This window comes from Elgaria multicarinata, chromosome 17 (assembly GCF_023053635.1).
Source record: "Elgaria multicarinata webbii isolate HBS135686 ecotype San Diego chromosome 17, rElgMul1.1.pri, whole genome shotgun sequence".
Lineage (NCBI taxonomy): Eukaryota > Metazoa > Chordata > Lepidosauria > Squamata > Anguidae > Elgaria > Elgaria multicarinata.
Window position 1 is genome coordinate 1,669,064 of NC_086187.1, and position 20,026 is coordinate 1,689,089.

The 20,026-nt window shown below is 45.0% G+C and overlaps 2 protein-coding genes across 2 annotated transcripts in view; both read right to left on the reverse strand.

Moving 5' to 3' along the window:
• The window catches only part of KDM8 (lysine demethylase 8), a 402,374-nt gene that overhangs the window by 294,532 nt on the left and 87,816 nt on the right, over window positions 1-20,026 (reverse strand). The window lies entirely within an intron of this gene.
• Window positions 1-20,026, reverse strand: part of IL4R (interleukin 4 receptor) — a 68,446-nt gene that overhangs the window by 12,342 nt on the left and 36,078 nt on the right. The window lies entirely within an intron of this gene.

The window sequence follows — 20,026 nt, forward strand, 5'->3', positions numbered from 1 at the left end:
TCTCTTTCCGTTTTCTCAAAGGAAAGCAGTAGGGAGCGGGGAGTCTCTCCTGTCGAGCTGCTAGTAGCCAGCCTTGATTATCATATGCTTGTAGCAATCTCCATGAGAAGGCAGCAGAAAGGGTGTGGGTTTCCAGAGGTGTCACACAGGTTGATATGTCATGGAATTTGGGAATGACCATTTACTACTCTGCTTTCAAAGAGGATAGAGCCTCGTGTGGCACAGAGCGGTAAAGCAGCAGTTTCTGCAGCCAAAACTCTCCCCACGGCCTGAGTTTGATCCCAGCAGAAGCTGGTTTCAGGCAGCCGGCTCGGGACGACTCAGACTTCCATCCTCCCGAGGTTGGTAAAATTAGTACCCAGTTAGCTGGGGGAAAGGTAATAATGGCTGGGGAAGGCAACAGCAAACCACCCCGCTATAAGGCCTGCCAAGAAAACGTCAGTGAAAGCTGGCATCCCTCCAAGAGTCAGTGCTTGCACGAGAGGTTCTTTTCCTTTTTTTTCAGAGGATAATTAACTTTCCTGCATGAGAGCAACTCCTATCTGCCTAAAACCCTAAAATAAAAGAAAAATTTTTAGTAGCTGCTGTACAGTGAGTCAGCTTTCGTTCTCTCTCTTCTCTATATGTACCCTTATCATAACTTCTTGTCCATTAAGCACAAATATATATAAATATATATATATATATATATATATATATATATATATATATATCTTAGTTAAGCTGTGCAGTGGGCGGTGGACTGAGAAGAGCAGGGTCGAATGCGGAGAATATGGTGTTTACCAGAAAGATATACAAAGGCCTAGGGATTACACTCAACCTACATAGCCTCCCTTGGAAAAGGCAAAATAAAATCACACAGTACTTTCAGCTGAAGGAGAGTGAAAATGTGCTGTGTGAGTCATTGCAGGATGGATCACCCTCTACACATTCTGTATTGGACTGGTCAGTGTATCTTAAAGGGACTATACAAGAGCCCAGGACTTCAAGATCTTCAATGGACCTGGCCTCAGAGATGACCTTTGCAGAGTACATGTCCACTATAAAGGAACTGCAGCAGGTGGATAAAGTTGAGTCAAGGGATAAAGTGGGACCAATAGAAGAACTCATGCAGAGACAGATTCTTGAGCTTTCTGATAATGTTCCAATCCTGAAATATAAACCCATTTCCACTCAAACAGAAGAAAGTGATTTTCAAATCCAGGGTCAGTTTCTTATGGTTTGTAGGGAATTAGCCCTTATCAAAAAATTCCTCTCAGAAGGTAATGGACTATTAACAACACTGGTTGAGAACTATATAACTCAAGAGAGCGGACCAGGGCCAAAAGGAACTGACAAAAGTACTACACAAGTTCAGTTGGCAACTAAGAACAATGCAAAGATTCATACTAAAGATGTTAACAAAGGAGCCCATAAGGGAGAACACAAAAAGCAGAAGAAAAGTAAAAATATTAAGAATATAAAGAAGCAGGAGAAAAAAGCACATTGTTATCGAATAAAGGATCTAGAGAGGCTGTTCAAACTGCTAGATCCAAATTCAAATTTGGATCCGAACAAGTCTACCCAAAAGGCCTGTAAGAAAAAAAGGAAAAAGAAGAAAGGATTAGTCAATGTCATTAACTTGCAGCAGACAGCCGAGGAAGAAGAAGCCCTGACAGAGAGAAATGCAGCAAATGCTCTCAATGAGGTAGAAATGCAGGACCCATGGGCAAAAGTACTTAGCAATATGGGAAGGATGGAGGACAATGTCTGCAATATTAATTCAAGCCCAGTACTTATGACCCACACAGAGTCGCAGCTGGATTCTAATCCGGGAAATAGCTGGAATTTGGTGATGATCCCACAAAAATTAGTTTTTGCCAACTATCCCAAACCAAAAGGTTTTCTTGCACAGACAGAGCGTATAGCACACTTCTTGCATATTCTAAATGTTTTTTCCCCCAGGATCAATGAGGTTTAATGATATTGTTTTTATAGAATATCTGTACTTTGATGGAATTAGGGCTCGGGCTGTGGTTACATTTAAGGATTGAGACATAGCTAGCTTTATTTACAAAGCCAGGGAGATATTTTTAGAAGATAGGTTAATAATTATAAGATTTTTCGAGAACCAGGCCCCACTGGTCTCTTTATTTGGTGCTTTAGCTGTTGATCTCAAGGACAATGATCTTGCAATAACGAATAGTACTGAAAAATGTATAGATTTAAATTGGATTCAAAATCCAGCCCCCTTCCACTCTCAGTCGGAGACATTGAGGTCAAACCTGATAGAACCAGTCCTTACTTATAACCCACCACAATCCATCACTGAAAGTGCTGGAATTTTTATGCCAGAGGAGAAAGCTCTATTGAGTTCATTTTGGACATTGACAAATATTGTTCAGGCAGAGATCTTGGGAAGATTAGATCTATTGAGAAATTGTTTAATAGGAAAACAGCCATGTGTGACGGAAGAAACAGTGGAGCCAAACACAAGAACTAAGGAATGTAAGCTGCCAGTGATAGATGAAATGGGAGCTGGGAGAGAAGAAAAAAATCCACTGGGAGAGGAATCTATGGATGGGGCTTTTATTGTCAAAGTGAAAGGAGAGACCCACACTGAAAATGGATATTGGGCAGCAGAGGAGCCTGGCTTAATACAGGATGAACATTTGGAAAACATGATGGACAAAGAGAAAAGGAACTACGAATATTCTGGAACAAAGAGATGCACCTCTAAACGCCAGGTCACTGCAGAAGTTAATTTGATATTAAATAACATTGAGCAGAGTAAAAATGCGAAGTATTTACCCCCTATTTCAACTGAAGCAAATCCTGGAGTGTCTAAGCCTTTGTGCTGGATGAACATGAGATATTTAGGTGAAGAGGAAAATGGATCACCGCAGAAGGAAACAAATCCTGTGGGTAATTTAACTGGCATGAGAGGCCCAGTGGTCTCAAATGTTAGCAGACTGTGCCCATCCATAGAGACTATTGAATACCTGGACCTGTGGAATCCAATTAAGCCATCCAATACTAAAGAGCCATTTCACAATCAGGCAAACCCCCAAATTCCATCTACTAGGGCTTGACAAGGACTAAATTACTCAAGTGCCCAGTTGAGACTTCTTTCATGGAATATCTCAGGGTGGAAGAGGAAACTGGTAGATCTATCCTTCTTGGACCTTATTAATAAGCATGATATAATCCTGCTACAAGAGACATGGGCTAGGGAAGATTTAGTCCTAAATGGCTTCGCAGCCTATTCGCTGGAAGCAAATCCAAGCTATTAGGGAGGACGTCCAAAAGGTGGTTTGACTTTGTTCGTCTCCACAAGCATTCAAGCTATTAATATTAGACTCGACCCTTTGGCTGGTCTTGCAAATGCTTTGCTTATTAAATTAAAGCAGGCACGGCTACTTGTTATAAATGTTTATCTCCCTCCTCAACGTCAAAAGAAATTGGTGAAGGATACCTGACTTAGACTAGAAGAATATATTGGCAATCTAACAGCCCTATACCCAGAAGCCTCTGTAATAATGGCAGGGGACTTTAATGCTAGAACAGGGCAAAATGAGGAAGATTTATACTCGCATTTCCACATACTCCAGCCTGTAATAGATGTGGCCCTGAAATTTCCAGTTAGACAATCTAAAGATAAGGGTTACAATTATGCTGGGCTATGTCTCATGCAAACGTTAAACAGGCTCAATTTGGTAATTGTCAATGGGAGTGTGGATGGTGATAGAAATGGTGAATTCACCTTCCTGTCCAGCCTAGGGGCATCCACAATTGATTACTTTATAGTCTCCCAGGAATTGCTAAATGTGGTATCCAGGTGTATTATAGAAAAATGTACTGATAGTGATCATCTACCCCTGGTTCTATTCTTAAATTGTGGTTTTCAAACGACTCATGCAGAACAAAAACCAATGTTAAATGGAGAGATTGAAATAAGAGCCTCTTGGTATTAGATGGTCATCAAAGCTGTAAAAGAGCTGATGTAAAAGAGCTACTGTATTCAGATAGATGTCTTCACAAATGCAACATCGTGCTGTCAGCAAATTCCATAGAAACTGTTTTTGAAACATTTCAAGAGTTGAGCCTAGCTTTACAAAGTTTTTTGAAGCAAAAGAGCTTGGTTAGAAAATGCACCCCTCCCAGTAAATCCAAACATTAGTTTGACAAGGAATGCATTGTCATGAAACAAGCTTTGGTTGAAAAATATAGAACATATAGGGGGGAAACTTATTAACAATACCTTCAGAACGGTTTGAGTTGAAGAGGAGATATTAAAAAATTAATCAAGGTGAAAAAGAGCCAAGCTCAGAGAGCGTCATAGAATCATAGAATCATAGAATAGCAGAGTTGGAAGGGGCCTACAAGGCCATCGAGTCCAACCCCCTGCTCAATGCAGGAATCCACCCTAAAGCATCCCCGACAGATGGTTGTCCAGCTGCCTCTTGAAGGCCTCTAGTGTGGGAGAGCCCACAACCTCCCTAGGTAACTGATTCCATTGTCGCACTGCACTAACAGTCAGGAAGTTTTTCCTGATGTCCAGCTGGAATCTGGCTTCCTTTAACTTGAGTCCATTATTCCGTGTCCTGCACTCTGGGAGGATCGAGAAGAGATCCTGGCCCTCCTCTGTGTGACAACCTTTTAAGTATTTGAAGAGTGCTATCATGTCTCCCCTCAATCTTCTCTTCTCCAGGCTAAACATGCCCAGTTCTTTCAGTCTTTCTTCATAGGGCTTTGTTTCCAGACCCCTGATCATCCTGGTTGCCCTCCTCTGAACACGCTCCAGCTTGTCTGCGTCCTTCTTGAATTGTGGAGCCCAGAACTGGACGCAATACTCTAGATAAGGCCTAACCAGGGCCGAATAGAGAGGAACCAGTACCTCACGTGATTTGGAAGCTATACTTCTATTAATGCAGCCCAAAATAGCATTTGCCTTTCTTGCAGCCATATCGCACTGTTGGCTCATATTCAGTTTGCAATCTACAACAATTCCAAGATCTCGTTTGTAGTATTGCTGAGCCAAGTATCCCCCATCTTGTAACTGTGCCTTTGGTTTCTATTTCCTAAATGTAGAACTTGGCATTTATCCCTATTAAATTTCATCCTGTTGTTTTCAGCCCAGCACTCCAGCCTATCAAGATCACTTTGAAGTTTGTTTCTATCTTCCAGGGTATTAGCTATCCCACCCAATTTTGTGTCATCTGCAAATTTGATCAGCGTTCCCTGCACCTCCTCGTCCAAATCATTAATAAAAATGTTGAAGAGCACTGGGCCAAGGACTGAGCCCTGCAGTACCCCACTCGTTGCCTCTCCTACCTAGGGAGGTTGTGGGCTCTCCCACACTAGAGGCCTTCAAGAGGCTGCTGGACAAGCATCTGTCGGAGATGCTTTAGGGTGGATTCCTGCATTGAGCGGGGGGTTGGACTCGATGGCCTTATAGGCCCCTTCCAACTCTGCTATTCTGTGATTCCCCAGGTTGAGAAAGTTCCATTGATAAGTACTCTTTGAGTCCAATTCTGTAGCCAACTGTGAATCCACCTAACAGTTGTTCCATCTAGCCCACTTTTAGCTTGTTTGTTAATCAGAATGTCATGGGGTACTTTGTCGAAAGCTTTGCTGAAGTCAAGATATATGACGTCCACAGCGTTCCCATGGTCCACAAGGGAGGTTACCTTATCAAAAAATGAGATCAAATTTGTCTGACAGGACTTGTTCTTGGCTTCTAGTGATCACTTCATTGATTTCAAGGTGTTTACAGACTGACTTCTTTATAATCTTCTCCAGAATTTTCCCAGGGATGGATGTCAGACTGACTGGTCTGTAGTTCCCAGGTTCCTCCTTTTTGCCCTTTTTGAAGATAGGGACAACGTTAGCCTCCTCCAGTCGTCAGGCACCTCACCCGTCTTCCATGATTTTGCAAAGATAATAGACAAAGGTTCTGAGAGTTCTTCCGCTAGCTCCTTCATTACTCTAGGATGCAGTTCATCAGGCCCTGGAGATTTGAACTCATTCAAGGAAATTAGGTGTTCTTTGACCATTTGTTTATCAATTTTAAACTGCAATCCTGCCCCCTCAACTTCTGCTTCACTTTTTCCAGGGGGGTCATAGACCCGCTTTTGGGAGAAGACTGTGGCAAAGTAGGAATTGAGCACTTCAGCCTTTTCTTTGTCATCTGTTATCAATTTGCCATCCTCATTAAGCAGTTGAACCACCATTTCTTTCCTCTACTACTCACATATCTGAAGAAAGCCTTTTTATTGCCTTTAGCATCCCTCGCTAATCTCAGCTCATTCTGAGCTTTAGCCTTCCTGACGCCATTTCGGCACTTCTGCGCCAACTGTCTGTACTCTTCTTTTGTAGCCTGGCCTTCCTTCTACTTCCTATATGTATCCCTTTTTGTTTTCAGGTCATCAATAAGCTTTTTGTGAAGCAACATTGGTTTCCTCTGTTGTCTTCTATCTTTTCTCCTTGTTGGAATTGTTTGTAACTGTGCCTTTAAAATTTCCTTTTTTAAATACTCCCACCCATCCTGCACTCCTTTTCTCATTAGGCTCATTTGCCATGGGACCTTACTTATCATAGTTCTGAGTTTATTAAAATCAGCTTTCCTAAAATCCAGAGTACGTGTATGGCTACACTCAACTTTTGTCTCCTTCATAATCAAGAATTCAAGTATGGTGTGGTCACTTTCCCCCAGAGTTCCCGTAACTGCCACTTTATCCACTAAGTCATCTCTATTGGTCAATATCAAGTCAAGGACTGCCGATCCTCTAGTTCCTTCCACCACTTTCTGTAGGAGAAAGTTATCACCCACACATGTCAGGAATTTCTTGAAAGGGGTGCTTTTGGCAGTATTGGTCTCCCAACAGATATCAGGACAATTGAGTCCTGGAGGGATTTAATAAAAGCATCCAGGGAAAAGGATGAAGTTACTTTTTGGAGGATGGTTGCTAGGGGGTGGCCAAACTCTTCAGTCAGTATGGAGTATCATATTCCTGAAAGCTCCTGGGAACCCCACTTTAGCAGCATATATGCAATAGGGCAAAATGGCCACCAGATTAAATGGAGTAATATATTCCCTGAATGGCTTCCCTGAATGACTTCCTGTAACTGCCTTGGAAATCAACAACCTTATTTCCAAACTTAAAAGCGGCAAGGCACCAGGAAATGATAATATTCCACCTGAAATATTAAAATCCAATATAGACGGGTGGGCTCCCGTGCTGGCAGCATTATTTACAAGTATCGACCACTCAGCAAGTATTCCAGAAGACTGGGGACTTGCCATCATTATTCCAATCTATAAAAAAGGAAAAAGATCAGATCCTGCAAACTATAGACCCATTATTATTATTATTATTATTTGCATTTTTCTACCGCCCAATAGCCGAAGCTCCCTATTAATAAATATTATCAGTAAGCTGTATGCTAGCCATTTATTGGAAAAACTGCAGAATTGGCTGGAGCAGGAAAATATTATTAATGATGAGCAGGCCGGATTCAGGGGAGAGTGTTCTACAGTGGACCATGGGCTAGTCTTACACCATCTTGTTGAAAAGTACACAGCTCCATCTGGAGGGCTCTTTATGCTGCCTTCATTGATTTTAAATCAGCTTTTGACCTCGTATCAAGAGACAGACGGTGGGAAAAGTTTGAGGACACTAAACATTGATCATCGTTTACTGACTCTCATCCACAGTCTATATGAAAATACTCGACTGCGGGTGAGATGTAGCAGTGCAGGCCATCTGTCTGGGCCTGTTCCCATTTTTAACGGAGTGAAACAGGGTTGTGTTTTAGACCCTACTCTGTTTAATTTCTACATTAACTCCTTGGTTAAAAGCTTAGCGGAGGTACGCTCTCACCACCCCAGTTTGTCCAACAGGCCTTTGTCAATTCTGCTTTATGCAGATGACGCAGTACTTTTATCACTGACAAGTGTTGGACTGAGGCGCTTGTTGAGGGCCCTGGATAGTTACTGTAAAAATGAATTAATGCAAATTAATTATGATAAAACTAAGGTTGTTGTGTTTTCCAGGAAAAGGACAAAGCATAAATGGCAAATAAATGATCACAAAATTGAGCAGGTGATTACTCAAGGAATAATATTATTTAGGAATAATATTCCACTCATTAGGAACATGGAGGGTACAATCAAAAAATGCCAATGCAAATGTGCAGAGAAGTACAAAGGCACTCCTCTCCTTCTTTAACAACAATGGAGGGCAGCACGTCCCTTCTGTTATCCAGGTATTTGTTGCCAAGGTTTTAGCCCAGATGTTGTATGGCTCAGAAATGCAGGTTGCTTACCTGTAACCGTAGTTCTTCGAGTGGTCATCTGTGCAGTCACACAAAATGGGCTCTGCGCCTGCGCGGAGTCTCGATCGGGAAAAAACTTCTATAGCTGAGGCATTTTTGGCGGGAACCCCTCCTCCACGCTCGGAGTGCGCATGCGCAAGTTGAGGGGTTCCCGCCCAGAAGCTCAGTTCATGGAGACCGACATTGTGGCCTCGAAACCGAGCAAAAATAAAAGCTGCCGGCATCGATGGAGACATCGATGCCGAACCCAGTGTCCTTACAGTAGTATTAAATGTTAGTATCGATGAAGGTGTCGATACCGAAATAAAGTTTTGTCAAAACAATGTTACTATATCCCTAGGGTAACTACCCGTATATATATATATATATATATATATATATATATATATGTTATTAAGAAAGACATAAGTTACTATACCTATTACACTGAAGTGGGGACGGTGGGTGGGTTGTGTGACTGCACAGATGACCACTCGAAGAACTACGGTTACAGGTAAGCAACCTGCATTTCTTCTTCGTGGTCTCTGTGCATCACACAAAATGGGAGATTAGCGAGCTGACTTTCAGGAGGTGGGTCGGTGTCCTTATGTCAATATCGATGAAAGAACAGCCCTCCCGAAAGAGCAGTCGGCTCTCGCTCTCGTGTCCAAGCGATAGTGCTTCACGAAAGTCGATGGCTTCGACCAAGTTGCAGCGCGGCAAAGTTCAGGGATGGAGATGCCCTTGCCGAAGGCTGTCGAGGTGGCCATCGCCCTTGTAGAATGGGCTTGGACATTTGTGTCCAGAGGGAGTTTGGCAAGTTGGTATGCCAGCTTGATAGTCTCAACGATCCATCGTGCAAGTCTTTGAGATGAAATAGGCATACCCTTATGTTGTCCCGAGTAGGTGACAAACAAACGGGGTGACTTGCGAAAAGGTTCTGTACGCTGCTTATAAAAAGCTAACGTCCTTCGTACGTCCAGTGTATGGAGGGTAATTTCCATCTGTGATGATGGAGAAGGAAAAAACGCAGGAAGAACAATGTCCTGATTCAGATGGAATTCTGAAACCACCATGGGCAGAAAGGCTATGTCAGGCCTTAATATGGCTTTATCCCTATGGAAAGTTAGATGAGGGGGATCTATACGGAGAGCTGCAAGCTCACTCGATCTCCGAGCCGTAGTAATGGCTATTAAAAAGGCCGTTTTAAAGGAGAGTAACCTGAGGTCTGTTGCGGCTAGTGGTTCGAACGGTTTTGAAGTTAATGAATTTAATACAACTGAGATGCTCCAGGATGGTATACGTGCACGGATTGGTGGAGTTAAATTATTGAGTCCCTTCAAAAAGCGTTTTGACAGAGGATGTGAAAACACAGTTGAATTTTCTATATTGGACCGGATTGATGATATTGCTGATAGATATACGCATATGGAAGACGTTGATAAGCCCTTTTCTGGGAGGGATAACAGAAATGTGAGAATTTGGTCCATGGTGAAAGAGAAAGGGTTGAAATTGTTATCTTTGGCAAATTTCTCAAAGGTAGTCCACTTTTGTGTATACGACTTCCGAGTGGATGGTTTCCTAGCTGCTTCTAGGATGTCTTGCAATCGAGTGGAAGTTACATCAGATTGGAGAACTGAATGTTCCATGCTGTTAACCTCAGGGATTGTAGATTGGGGTGTCTGATTATGCCTTGTTGTTGTGTCAGCAGTGTTGGTAACAGTGGAAGCTGTCTGTATCGACTGTTCGACAACCATAGAAGTGCGGCAAACCACGTTTGCCTCGGCCACCAGGGAGTGATCAAGATACAATTGGTCTTGTTGGCTATTATCTTGGCAATCACTCTGGGTATGATGAGAAAAGGAGGAAACGCATAAAAGAGGGCGTTCGTCCATTGCAGTGTGAAGGCGTTGCCCAAGGAGTTCTTGCCTAGACCTGTTCGGCTGCAAAAATTGCAAATGATTTTGTTTGTCTCTGTGGCAAAAAGGTCGATGTCTGTCGTGTTCCATGTTTGGAATATTGATTTGGCTACAGTCTTGCTGAGTTGCCACTCGTGTGCCAGATGATGGGAACGACTTAAGAAATCGGCTAGTGTGTTTTCGGTGCTGGCAATATGGATGGCAGTGAAAGTGACATGTCTTGGGATGCACCAGTCAAAGATTTTCATTGTCAACTTTAGAAGACGTTCCGATTTGGTGCCACCCTCCTTGTTCCGATACGAAAACACTGTGGTATTGTCTGTGGCTATCTGTATAAAAAGTCCTGTAATCTGGGATTCGAACGCAACGAGAGCTCTTTGAACTGCTCGCAGTTCGAGAAGATTTATATGCTGTCTGGCTTCCTTCTTGGACCATAAGCCCTGGACAGTTAGGGAGCTTAAATGTGCGCCCCAACCATTCATTGACGCATCCGTTGTCAGTATCTTTGTTGGTTGTTCTTGACTGAACGGGATTCCCTGTGTTAGATGGTCGATTACCGTCCACAATACAAGAGAGTCTTTTACTCTTGTCGGAGGGTACAGTAAGAGATTTTTTGAGTCTTTTTGAGGATTGAAGTGTTTCAGAAATCAAGATTGAAGTGGTCGCATCTTTAGGCGGGCATATTGAACCACTGCCATGGTGGAGGCCATAAGGCCTAATAACTGCTGTACTTTGAACGCCGATATGTGGGTTCGACGTCGAAAAGTCTGAGCAAGATGGATGATGCGTGTGCATCGAGAGGCCGGTAGGAAGGCTCGGGCGGATACGGAATCGAGAATCCCCCCGATGAACTGAATGACCTGTGAGGGGTTTAATTGGGATTTTTCATAGTTGATATAGAGGCCTAATTTACATAATAGACTGCAAGTAATTTGTATCGAATTTTGAAGTTGTTGTTTTGTTGGTGTTACAATAAGCCAATCATCAAGATAGGGAAAAACTTCTACACCGTTGAGACGAAGGTGGGCACAGATGGTAGACATACATTTTGAAAAGACCCTTGGGGCTGTGGATAAGCCGAAAGGGAGAGTTCTGTATTGAAAGATGTTATGGCCAATTATAAAACGTAAATATCTTCGGTATGTGCCCTCCATCGCGATGTGGAAGTAGGCATCGCAAAGATCAATGGATGCAAACCATTGCCCTTTAAGTAATAGTGGGATAATGGAAGCCAAAGAAACCATTCTAAACTTTTTGGTTGTGATATGTAAATTTAACAAACGCAAATCCAAAATAGGGCGAATTCCTCCATCTCTTTTTGGTACGGTAAAGTACCTAGAGTAGAAACCCTTTTTAAAGTGACTCCATGGAACGGGTTCAATGGCGCCTTTGCTAAGGAGCATGTCGACCTCCTGGAGTAGAGGTACCGTAGGCGGTGTAACCCTTACATTACTGAGAAGAGGGAGGGTTTAAAATTCTATGAGGTATCCTCTTCGTATTATAGAGAGGACCCATGTGTCGGTAGTGATAGTCTCCCATTGATGGTAATAGTGGGAGAATCTATCATTAAAGAAAGTAATGGGATTATTTACAGGTGTAGGCAGGGAATCAAAGACGCCGTTTAAAACCTGCGTCACTCCTGCGAGAGGTTGCCTATTAGGGTAATATGAAGAACGTGGTCGGACCCAGCGTCGTTGGAATTGTTGTTGGGGTTGGTTGAATGCCATACGGCGGGCTGTTCTCGCCTTTTGTACGGTATCGAGGGAATTGTTGGTGTCGGCACTGAAAAGCCCGATACCGTTGAATGGTAAGTCCTCTATTCTAGAGCGAGCCTCTTGAGAAAGGCCCGCCAAGCGGAGCCAAGCATGTCGACGGAGTGCTATGGTTCCTGTCAGAGTCTTTGCGATACAATCAACCTGGTGTTTGGAGGTATGTATCTGCTGACGGGATAGCTGTGAAGCTTCGGAATAGAAGAGTCTAGCCAAATGCTTCTTGTCGTCAGGTAAGTGTTCCATCAATTTCTCCATCTTGTCCCATAGCAGTAATTGGTAACTCGACATTGCTGCTTGGTAATTTGTAATTTTTAAGCCTAAGGATGAGGAAGCGTATAACCTGCGTGCTAGGAGGTCTAAACGACGTCCCTCTTTATCGACAGGTGATGAATGCTGATGCCTGCTTTTTCCCTGAGCGGCCTCGACGACGATGGAGTTCGGAGGCGGATGCTCAAACCGGAACTGGACATCTGCGTTCTGGACCTTGTACATCCCTTCTAGTCTCTTAGATGTTGGCGGGGCAGTCGAAGGTGACTTCCAAGATTGTTTAATAGTTTCCAGTAAGGCTGGTAACATAGGGATGGCCACTGGTTTTGAGGTATCGGAGGGGATGGAGTCGAAGACCGGATCCTGTATCGAGGATGTGGATTGTTCGACTTGTAGACCTAATGCTTGAGCCATTCTAATAATCTGGTCGGAAAAATGACCCAAATCCTCTGATGGAGAGGTGCCCCCTTGTGGAGCGACCTCTATATCTGGGGACGCAATGGATGGTCGTGCCGACAACGAAGATGAAGAATCAGACTCATAATCGTCGTGAGGAGACGATGGAGAATTGACTCTAGGAACCGGCATGTGAATGAGTGGTTCCGGTTGTTGTGGTTGGGATGCCTGTATACTGGGAGGTAGAGTTGAAGGCGGTTGCATTGGCTGTGTACTGGCATCGATGAGACTGGATTGAGGGTTAGGCATTGTAGCGGACGGTCTAGCTACAGGTTCAGCCCGTGGATGTCCCCCATAGTATGGTAGTCGGGCGTGATAGGCTTGGGGAGAATATCCCCACTGTCCTTCATAAGGTCTTTGATAATACATGTCTCAACCGTAATATTGGTCACTGCAAGGATACCGTTCCCATCTCTCATGGTGTGGTGAATGGGACCTGTCTCACGACAGCGGTGGTCTGTCATAGTAATATGGACTCTGGGGAGTCGTGTCTATAGCGCCTGTCCTCAGGTCGCATCTGACCAGGGGGTATAGGAGTGGGAGAAATGTCTCTGATTTCCCCTTCAGACGTTGAAGTCAATCTCGGACCGTGTGCCGACTGCGGTCTTAGTGTCGGTATAGGCGACAACAGAAGTGGCGGCGGAGGTGGCAGAGGTTGTGCCGGTATCGACATCGATGCTGAAGCCTCGGCCGCCGAAGTTTGCGGCAAAGGATTATTCCTTGATGTCGATGGGGATTTGTACGGTATCGACCGTCGACATCGGTATATTAGTCATCAGAGGAGGAGAAGACGGCCGAGTAGGGTTCGGCACACTCTTTTTAAGAGATTTTTTATTTCTCTTTTTCCTGCACTCCTCTGGTTTTCATCAGAGGAGGAGAAGACGGCCGAGTAGGGTTCGGCACACTCTTTTTAAGAGATTTTTTTATATCTCTTTTTCCTGCACTCCTCTGGTTATGAGGCAGTATGCTTTGCCCTTTTTTGCTTTCTTTGCTAATTGTTTGGCAATGGAAAGCGTAACACTTCTCCCAGGCGTCACAGGTATCTCCGGCTGTTGTTCCTGAGCCAATAAAGGAGATTTTGGGGGAGGTTCAACAGGCTCCATAGTGCTGGAAGTCGATGTCAAGGGTTTTTCGACTGATTGTAAGACTTTGCTCCAAAGCAGGGCTTTCAGCCTATCTGACCTGTGTCGTCGTGTTTGCTTGGAAAAAGCTTGGCAAAAACGACAGGTCTCGACAATATGGGCTTCACCCAAACACAAAAGGCACAAGGAGTGTCCGTCTGAGGGGGGAAGTTTACTTCCACACTTCGTACACTTCCTGAACGGGGCCTTGAGGGCCATGCGCCCTTTCGGGCGTTTTCGCCTTTCGCGAAAAAATAGGAAAAGAAAATTGTAAAATAACAATAATAATAATAAAGTAGAAATATGAGAAGGATAGAACAAAGAAGAAGAATAAAACGCCTCTTACAATTTTATTTTCTACAGAGAATTTTCCCAACGAGGTCACCACAATGGCAGTCGAAAGAGAACTGAGCTTCTGGGCGGGAACCCCTCAGCTTGCGCATGCGCACTCCGAGCATGGAGGAGGGGTTCCCGCCAAAAACGCCTCAGCTATAGAAGTTTTTTCCCGATCGAGACTCCGCGCAGGCGCAGAGCCCATTTTGTATGATGCACAGAGACCACGAAGAAGAAGTATGTGTATTTGAAAACCTTGTTTCATTGAAGGCTATGCAAACTACATTTCTGAGAGCAATATTTGGTATTCCAAGCTGTGTTCCAAATGCAATTATACAGTTAGAGGCAGGGCAAATTTCAATAGAGGCCTGCATATGGTTGCGCAAATTCCATTTTTGTTTAAAAATTATGTTTGCGCCTGTTGGATTGGCTCCACTTACACTAATTGACTCCTTTAAATCAAAGTGGAAAAAGCTACTAAATATGGAATTATTAACTTTAGGCTTCTCTACAATTGCCATCCTAACCCAAGGGTACGCTAAAGCAAAAATAGGTATTTCACAGCGAATTCGAGATATTGAATTCCAAACTCATTTAAGCCAAGCAGCATTATACCCTGCTTTTAGGGATAATAGAGCGTCATTTGCACCTTCTAACTATTTGATAAATCTGACCATCCCCAAACTTAGAAAGGCATTTATGCTAGCCAAATTCAATGTTTTACCGTCCGCACTGTTGGAAGGTAGATTCAAAAAAATCCCTTATAGCAAGCGGATTTGCCCGTGTGAGATAGGAGAAGTAGACTTTATCTATTTTATCTATTTTAACTGTATTTTAACTGTATTCCGACATGCTGGCTGTTAGCCATAATAAATTTGATTGATTGATTGATATGTCTGGAATAGAAATCCTCTACCTGGCGTCAGTTTTGCTTATGGGCTAAGACCCCGTGTCCAGTTCGGAGAGGTGTTATTGCAACCCCACCCTTGCTTTTAAGCTGATGCCCAAGCTGAAAGCCTTGGCTGGGAACACTGTCTTTAAGGTCAATCTTTCATTGTCAGTCATACACTGCCTGTAACCCTTCATGTTTGGGTCTTTCCTCTGTCTGAGCTGCGAGAAAGACAGGTTGCTTACCTGTAACTGTAGTTCTTCGAGTGGTCATCTGTGCAGTCACACAAATGGGCTCTGCTGCGCCTGCGCAGGGCTAGGTCGGAAACTTCTCAAGCTGAAAACTTTTTAGGCGGGAACCCCTCCCCCACCATCCACTGAGCATGCTCAGAGGTTCCCGCCTAATCCCCTCAGTTCCTGAAACCGCCTAGACAGTCTCATTGAGGAGAACCACCAGGTGATCAAAAACTTAATGACACCATAATGGGGATGGTGGGAGGGTTGTGTGACTGCACAGATGACCACTCGAATAACTACAGTTACAGGTAAGCAACCTGTCTTTCTTCTTCGTGGTCTCTGTGCATCACACATATGGGCGATTAACAAGCTGACTTACTGGAGGTGGGTGGTGTCAGTTGATGAAAGAGTAGTCATAAAATCGCCGATAAGACGGCGCGCCCAAAAGCACAGTCTCTGCGCACCCTGATGTCCAGGCGGTAGTGACTGGCGAATGTCAAAGATGTCGACCAGGTAGCCGCTTTGCATAGGTCTGGTAACGCGATCCCCTTTTCAAAGGCTGTAGAAGTGGCCACTCCTCTTGTGGAGTGAGAGCGCACTTTTCCCTCCAACGGGAGCCAGCGAGTTCATAAGCTAATTTAATAGTTTGAACAACCCAAGCAGATATTCTCTGCGGAGATGCTTGGAGTCCCTTTTGTTTGCCCCCATAACAAACAAAGAGTCTTTGGGATCTCTGGAGAGTTGCTGTTCTGGACTGGTAGAAAGCGAGAGCGCGTCTCACGTCCAGGGTGTGCAGAGTCGACTCGAGGGGAGAAGACGGTGACGGAAAAAAACTTGGCAAAGTAATATCCTGGCTAAGGTGAAAAGAGGACACCACCTTTGGAAGAAAGGCTGGGTCTGGTCTAAGGACCACTTTGTCAGCTTGAAACACCGTATAAGGTGAGTCCATACGTAGTGCTGCTAACTCTGATGCACGTCTAGCAGACGTGATGGCAACGAGGAATGCCACTTTAAAAGTCAATAGATGTAAGTCCGTCTTTGCTAATGGATCAAAGGGTTTTGCAGCTAGTGCTTTGAGCACCACGGAAAGGCTCCATTGAGGAACAAAGGAACGAATAGGTGGGATGGTATTCTTCATACCCTTCATGAAACGTTTTGTTAAAGGGTGGGTGAAGACTGAACAGCCCTGAACCCAACGGTGGGAGGCAGAAATAGCTGCCAAATAAACTCTAAGTGACGAGAACTTGAGTCCTTTTTTAAATAAAGAAAAAAGAAATGAAAGTACAATGGGTAAAGGTGCCGTAATTGGGTTTTCATTCCTGCTAAAGGCAAAAGCAGAAAAAACTTCCCACTTTTTAGCGTATGATATTCTAGTGGCTGGTTTCCTGGCCGCTAGAATAATGTCCCATACGTCAGCAGGCAGGGATAGATTATCTATTGCTGTCTGATTCTCCAAGCAGTTAGGTTCAGGGACCGGACATCTGGATGGAGAATGAGTCCTTTCTCCTTGGAGATCAAGTCGTTGCATTGGGGCAGTCTGATAAACTCCGCTGAGGACAGTTTGAGTAGCGGAGTGAACCACGGCTGCCTTGGCCACCAAGGTGTTACTAATATGGCGTTGGCGTTGTCTGTGCGCAACTTCAGGATCACCTTGGATAGGAGTGGTATGGGGGGGGAACAGGTACAGGAGCTGTCCTGTCCACGTCCTCTCGAAGGCGTCTCCTAGGGATCCTGTCCCGTGACCCGCCCATGTGCAGAATTGGTTGCAGATGGCGTTCTCCGGTGACGCGAATAAGTCTATCACAGGCTGCCCCCATGCCTGAAAGATCGTGTCAAGAACTGAGTCTTTCATCTGCCACTCGTGCGTGTCCACGAAGGTGCGGCTGAGGTTGTCCGCGAGAATATTGTCCTGGCCTGCGATATGAATGGCCGATAAGGTCATGTCGTGGGCGATAGCCCAGTGCCAAATGTCCAACGTTAGGGTAATCAGGTCCATAGACCGTGTTCCACCTTGTTTGTTTATATGCCAAACAGCAGCCACGTTGTCTGTATGGATTTGGATATGTCCTGACAAGGCCTGCTGAAAGGCATACAGTGCTTTTTGAATGGCCATCAGTTCTAGGATGTTTATATGCCTCTTCCTGTCGGAGGGGCTCCAACGTTCCTGGATAGTAAGGTTCCCACAATGGGCTCCCCAGCCCAAGAGGGAGGCATCTGTCATCAGATGATGCGATGGCAGTGGAGGTCTGAAGTCCAGGCCCTGCATAATATTGGACAGATCCGTCCACCAAAGGAGGGTGTCCTTCACGTTCGTAGGGAGCGACAATTTCACTCGATGAGCGTCCATTGTATTGTTGTATTCCCGCAGAAGGCACAACTGAAGAGGTCTCATGTGCAAGCGCGCCCAAGGGATGACGCTGACAGTAGCTGCCATGAGACCTAGTAGTCTTTGCACCTGGAAAGCAAATGTTGTCTTGGAGTGAAAGAGTTTGAGCGCAAGCCTAATTAATGCTGTAGCTCTGTCCTCCGGAAGGAAAGCCCTGGAGCGGGTTGAGTCCAGAATTGCTCCATGGAATTTAATTTTTTGAGTTGGCTGAAAATTTTATTTTTCTTTGTTGATGCACAGGCCTAATTTGTTAAGAAGGTTGATGGTGAAGTGGGTGTTACGGGTAGCTTCCTGCTCTGTACTAGCCACTATCAGCCAGTCATCTAGGTAAGGGTAAATCTCTCCTCCTCGAGTCCTCAGAAAGGCGCAAACTGATGCCATACACTTAGTGAAGACTCGGGGGGCAGTAGAAAGACCAAAAGGAAGCACCTTAAAATCGAAGATGTCTTCCCCTATTATAAAGCGGAGGAATTGGCGATGGTCAGGGTAAATTGAGACATGAAAGTAAGCATCTTTAAGGTCAATGGAAGCAAACCAGTCCCCTTGGGAGAGGAAAGGTAGGATGCTTGCTAAGGAGTTCATCCGGAATTTTTTAGGATTGATGAACTTGTTCAGGTTTCTAAGGTCCAAAATAGGTCTTAGCCCCCCATCCCGTTTAGGAACCGTAAAGTAGCGGGAGTAGAACCCGCACCTTAGGGTATGAGTTGGTAATCGCTCTATGGCGCCCTTCTCCAAAAGAGACATGGTCTCTTGCAATAGGGTGTCTGTAGGTGGAGAGAACCTTAAGGTTCCTAAGGGAGGGAGGGTGGTAAACTCAATTTTATAGCCATGGGAGATGATGTTAAGGACCCACCTGTCTGTGGTAATGGTGGTCCAACTATTATAAAAGGGGGCAAGGATGTCGCCAAATTTAGGTGTAGAACTTAATGTTATAGGGCAGTCAAAGACGCCGTCTTTGACTCTGGTCGGGTTTGCCTCTATTTTGCTTGAAGCGTCCCGGGAATTGTTGCCTCTTGTACTGACCTTGGGGTTGGTACAGAGGAGGTCTGTCTTGAAATTGCTGTTGCTGTCTGGGCTGGAACTGCTGTTGAGCCCTAGGCCAGCGTCTTGGGCGGAATGCCCTTTGGATCTGTTGTTGCTGCTGCCCAATTCCCATCTTTTTAGCCGTATTCTTGGCCTTTTGGATGTTCTCCATCAATTAGTCGGTGGAAGAATGGAATAGACCGTTACCATCAAATGGCAGATCCTCGATACAGGAGCGTGCCTCCTGAGACAAACCTGCTGACCTTAGCCATGCATGTCTTCGTAGGGCGATGGACCCTACCATGGCCTTTGAGGCGCAGTCTGTTGCGTGGCAAGCTGTATTAAGCTGCTGCCTCGATAGTGCCATGGCCTCAGTGTAAAAGACGGTCGCCAGTTCCCTTTGGTCATTTGGCAGATAACCAGACAGGGATGCCATCTTCTCCCATAAGAAGAGTTGATATTTTGCCATGGAGGCTTGGCAATTATGCACTCGTAATGACAGTGCAGTTGAAGAATAAATTCTTCGACCTATGCCATCGAGCCGACGACCTTCCTTATCTACCGGCGCATTGTGCCTCTTATGAGTGTGTCCCTGAGACGCCTCTACAATTATGGAGTTAGGCTTGGGATGGGTAAAAAGAAAAGGAACAGACTTTTCTTGTATCTTGTAAGCATTATCTAGCCTCCTGGACGTTGGTGGCATAAGAGGCGGGCAGCTTCCACAACTGTTGTGCTGTGCGTAATAGCACGGGCAAATAGGGAGTAGCTGCTGGAGTCGCTGACTCACAGTATGCGTCGTCATGAACTGGGTCGTTTAATTTTTCAATGGGTTGAGACATATCAATCCCCAATGATCTTGCCATCCTTTGCACTTGATCAGCAAAGTGCGATAGGTCTTCCGCAGGGGAAACCACATCCGAAGTCCCTACAATGTCATCAGGGGAGGGAATGGATGGTACTGGTGAAGCCTCTTGGGAAGAATCAGACTGGTAGTCCTCCTCCGATAAGACGTCCAAAACGTGGGGCATCAGCTCCAAGCTCGGACGCGGTTGTGATGTTTGGGTCGGTACCGAAGTAATCGGTACCGTCGCTTGCGTCGGTCGTGGTGTGTGCCTCGGTACCGCTGTGGAGGCATGTCTGTGACATCCTCCGGAGGCAGTGGACGGGAAACCGTCTCGGAAGGAAGCTGGCGGAAACGTGGGTACAGGTCGTAGTGGCGTTCTGGATAGTAGTATTCTTGGTGCCCTCTATGTCTCCAATCCTCATAGTAACGTGGAGGAAATTGTGGAGGGTACCAATCGGCGTAATGGTCCCGACCCCTCGGTGGGG